Raw genomic sequence first — 5306 nt, 5'->3', positions numbered from 1 at the left:
TGAAATTTCTTCATTATGGACAGAAAATGAACATTGGCAGAGAGTTTGCAGTAATTTTTTGGGACAGATTAGCAACAAATATCCCTAAAGCAAGATTTCAGTTCTTTATAGAGAACTAATTGGATTCTTTATAGAGAACTAATTGGATTCTTCCTCACATTGTATGAGGAAGACCAATTTCTGGAGCCCCTACATTCTATACTGATGCAAAGAAATCAGGAAAGGCAGTAAATTTAATTAAAGTAGCTCAAAGCCCTTATGAGTCTGTTCAAAAGTCAAAATTATATGCTATTTTCATGGTATTATTAGATTTTCCTGAACCTCTTAATATAGTTGTTACTGACTCTCAATATGGAGAAAGAGTTGTTTTACATATTGAAACCACTGAACTTATTAAACATGATTCAGAATTAACTTTGTTATTTATTCAATTACAAGAAATAATTAGAAATAGAAATTACCCCTTGTATATAATACATATCATATCCCATATGGTTCTACCAGGCCCTCTAGCACAAGGTAATAATGAAATTGGTCAACTATTGGTAGGAAATGTGCTAGAAGCCTCAGAATTTCATTAAAAAAAACACATGTTAATACCAACTATTTGAAGAAAGACTTTTTCATCACTTGGCAACAAGTCAAGGAAATTATAAGGAAATGCCCTACTTGTTCTTTATATAACCAAACTCCTCTACCTGTAAGAAAAAATCCTAAGAGTACTCAAAGAAGTGAAATTTGGCAAGTGGATGTATTTTGTTTTTTTTGGTGTTTGGAAAATTAAAATATGTGTACCATACCATAGATATATGTTCAGGATTTCAATGGGCAACTGCTTTGAGTTCTGAAAAGGCTGATTCTATAATTACACAATTATTACAAGTTATGGCCACTATGGGAATACCTTTACAAATTAAGACTGACAATGCTCCACCATATGTCTTTAATAAAATGAAACGGCTTTTTGCATATTACAATGTAAAACACATTACAGGTATAACCATACAATCCTATAGGACAAGTAGTTACAGAAAGATCTAATTATACTTTAAAAGATATGCTTAATAAACAGGGACAAGTAGTTACAGAAAGATCTAATTACACTTTAAAAGATATGCTTAATAAACAGAAAGGGCTAATAAAGACCCCCAGATATAGATTGAACAAAGCTTTATTAACTTTAAATTTTTAAAATGTTAATGAAAAAGGAACAACATCTGTGGAAATACATTGGATAATAGAAAAACAACAACAACAAAAAAAAACAATGAACTAAATCAGCCTGTATACTTTAAGGATGTGTTGACCTCAGAATGGAAACCAGGATATGTGTTATGTTACGGAAGAGGTTTTGCTTTTGTTTCTACTAGAGAAGAAAATCTATGGATACCATCAAAATGGATAAATATTAGATTCAAACATGAGAGACCTCTTGATTGGGAGGGGCAATGGTTCTTCAACAGCATGACACTTCAACCTAACAGAAAGGGAAACTCCCCAAAGTTAAGGCTGGGGCAGAGTTTTGTTCCTGTCTTTCCAGGAAAAATAAAAGCATTCATCTAAGGAATCTAAACACCACTGGACAAATGAGACATGTGAGGAAGAAAGATGAATCAATCAGAGAAAATTCCCCAAGAAAAAGAGTAATTTGGCCTAATGGTATAACATACTTCCAATAGCACAAAAATCTCATAAATCTTCCCAAATGTTTGTCTATGCTATTCTCTACAGACAAATGGGAAAATAGTCTTTTTGTAGTCCCAATCCAATTAAAAACTAAAGCTTGTTTTAGAGTTGGAGCATGGCTCTCTCCTTCTCTAAGGCCAGGCACTCTTGTTAAAGGAAAATTTAAAATCTCTCTCTCATGTCAGAAGAGCCTCCTGGTATGAGATAAAAGAAAAAACAAAATTAGGGACTATTCTATTGCCACTAATGTCATAATCCTTTGGTTTTATTTTGACTCTTTGAAACTTTCTTATGTATAAACATTATGTCAAAATTTATAAGATTAATATATATTTAAACCATTTGTCATGATATTAATGATCATATAGAATACTAGTGATTCTAGAAATAGGCTTCATCTAGCTTCCTGTATATGATTTATGCCTTGAGTCTGAAGCAGGTAACTAGTAACTAAGTTTGCGTACCAGAATACACTTAATAGATTGTGGTCCTTTAACCCCTCCAATATCTGCTGGATATGACATTTAAATTGTTTAAGTTTCCTGCAATGAACCATGATCATTCCTAACAGTGACCTTTGAAGTTTCCAAAAGGATGTTGGGGGTCCCACAACAATGAATACCCTGGATTGTAATAATACCACCACTAAATTGACAAACACCATCCAAAGATCAGCTCTGTACTACAAACTGCTCAGGAAAATTTCAAGACAGTTAGTTAAGATGGTTTAGCCTCATTGACTACTCCAGCCAGGACTTCAGATAAGCTTTCCATTATCCCATCACACTGAGACTGGACAACAGCTATCTCCCCCAGGACTTGACCATTTTCTTAATTTTCTCAGGGTCCCCTAAAGATGCCATTACCCCTAGACAACAGAAAGTAATTTTAAAAACATGACACCCACATTCCCAAAAGACAGGGTTGGTGGTTTTGGGTCATTTGATGGATGTTTATCATTGCTTGGGGGTGGGGGGGGGTGACAAGTTGTTAATGGTCATGTTCAGGGAGGATACTAAGCAAAGGAAATTAGATTCAGGGATCTCATTCTGAAAAAAAAGGGGAACACAGAAATGATAGGATAAAAGGGTAGATTATTGTATCTACTTTCAAACAAGAAAAAACAACTACTAGTCTCAAATATTTTACATTGGTATGGTTTTCTGTACATTGATACAAATTTAAAGTTATTTTTTGTTATACTGTATATGTTTCTATTCTTGTGTAAGATATTTTATATATTAAAACAAATTTAAAGCTATTTTTGTTATACTGTATACATGTTTCTACTCCTATGTAAGATATTTTTGTATATTGAAACAAGTTTAAGATTATTTTTGTTATACTGTGATATATGTTTCTATTTCTTTTTTAAGGTATTATACTTATACAGCTCATTTAAAAACATAATGTAAAGTTCTAGTCCTTGAAAGCTATTTAGGATATAAAGAAATTCAGGTTAGCAATTAGTCATTTTTAACAATCAAACTTATAGTCATGTTAGGTATATTTTCTAGGTTAATCAGAGACATATTTTAAGTAGATAGATGGTCTTCAAACACTTCTGAGAGATGTTTGAATAACATAGGGCTCTTCATGACAGTGAGACAGGTCTTCTCCTGGCAGCACCAACCTACTTCTTAAAAGGATTAAAGGGTGTGCTCACTTTGGCAGCACATATACCAAAATTGGAATGATACAGAGAAGATTAGCATGGACCCTGTGCAAGGATGACATGTAAATTCGTGAAGCATTCCATATTTTTCTGAGTATAGCTGGTTAATTCTAAATATAGTTTTTCACCATTTAAAAAAAAGGATTATAGGCATCAAAGAACCTCCATATGGAGTTTGCTTTCTTTGTGGCAAAAGCTAGCCATTTGGGCAAGAAACTGCCCTTGCCTCGACTACTGACAGTATGCTGTCCAAACTGAACAAGCAGGACACGAGAGTAAATGACAGCCAAACTTTGCCAAAACAGGGTAGGGCAGTCCTCCAAAAATCCCTGCTTCACAGAAAAGTCTGTCAGATACTCTAGACCTGTAGCCTAAAGATAGATGCCCCAATGTTACAAAGGAACCTTGGGATGACTGTCTAGGAAGCCAGATGTCTCTGTCACTTCATAGTTTTGGAAGTTGCTTGCTCTGCATTTCCTGTTTAATTGGGCAATAATATATCCTTCTCAGGTCTCTGATGGAGTAGAAGACTAGTTAGTTACAGTTACACTTTCCCTTAGTCATGACAGAAAGTAAATTAGGTACAAAACTTTGGGCTCATTAAGAGAAGATAAAAAATGGAATGTTTGCTCTAAATTTGTCAAATATTATAGACTGGACATTGTAAATGTATTTCTCACTTGGTAATTGTTCTTACTGTATATAGTTTTGCATTGTTAGAGTTAAAATCTTTCCTTTTATTTAGACAAAAGGGGGAAATGTTGCAGGAGAATTGTCTGTACAGCCATTCCACTGTGCCAATAAAGCAACCTTGAATCATCTAGGACAGAGTCAGCCACTGGTTGACCGGGATTAGCCATAAAGTTCTTGGAGGACTTTGTAGGGTGGCTACAGAGGACAGGAAGAGACTCAGGAAGAGTTGGGGGGCATGATTTCTGGTGCTAGAGGTTCCAGAGAATGTGGAGAGAGGGTCAGCCAATTGCTCTGCTTTCCTTGGATTCTTCAAGTCTTTATCTCAATTTCTGACTCCCAAGTTGTTATTATACTAGAACAAGTTAGGTAATCATTTCATCTGGCAGCTACATTGCCCCACACCCCTAGTGATGGGAGCAAGTGACCATGGATTGAGACATCAGAATCCATGAACTAAAAGTAAATCTTCTTTTACAGTTCTTATCTCAGACACTTTGGAGTAGTTAACATTTGCCTTAAGCATAAAATGTGAAGCTGCAAATCTTCTAGGAAAGAAGAAGGAGGAGTTGGGAAGAGAAGAGGAGGGGGAAGAAAGGACAGGAAGGAAGAGGAGGAGGAGGAGAAGAGGAGGAAGAGGAAGAAGAAGTAGTAGTATAAGTACAATGTTAGTGACCATGAGCTAGATCAAGATTTCTTAAGTAAGACATAAAAAGCACAAATTATATTTTAAAAATTGATAAATTGGATTTGCTCAGCACTAAAACATTTGCTCTTCAAAAGACCCGATTAAGAAAGTGAAAATATAAGCCAAATACTGGGATGTTTATGAAACTGCATTTGACAAAGGACTTAGAATGGAAATGAATAATCACAGCTCAACAGTAAAAAGTCAAACAGCACAATGTAAATGAGCAAAAGACTTTAACAAAGGCTACATTAAAAAGATACAAGACTAACAAGCAAGCACATGGAAAGATACTTAGCACTATTAGTCATTAAAGAAATGTAAATTAAAAGCACAATGACACACCATTTCACACTTCACCTGATGGCTATAATTACAAATGCTGGCAAGGCCAAGGCTTTATGAGGTGGTAAACAATTAGGACTCTCATATACTGTTAAATGTCTGAAATATAACAAGTACCCCAATATACTATCAATTAGTCATCTCAGTGAGCACTCACCATCATCATAAATGTGAAGTATGAATCATACAAAATGGAAAAGCCTGAAATGGCCTCTACCATCA

General features: G+C 34.8%; 1 non-coding gene across 1 annotated transcript; it reads left to right on the top strand.

Annotated features, from left to right (window-relative positions):
• The first annotated feature begins 3344 nt into the window (after positions 1–3344).
• Positions 3345–3451, top strand: LOC128097984 (U6 spliceosomal RNA). The gene has a single exon (XR_008214036.1). It is a non-coding gene; the product is annotated as a U6 spliceosomal RNA (small nuclear RNA).
• Positions 3452–5306: the final 1855 nt, after the last annotated feature.

Source organism: Peromyscus californicus, unplaced genomic scaffold, assembly GCF_007827085.1.
Source record: "Peromyscus californicus insignis strain IS unplaced genomic scaffold, ASM782708v3 Scaffold_5__1_contigs__length_169319896, whole genome shotgun sequence".
Lineage (NCBI taxonomy): Eukaryota > Metazoa > Chordata > Mammalia > Rodentia > Cricetidae > Peromyscus > Peromyscus californicus.
The sequence above is the reverse complement of the archived record's forward strand: the minus strand, read 5'-3'. Positions and strand labels throughout refer to the sequence as shown.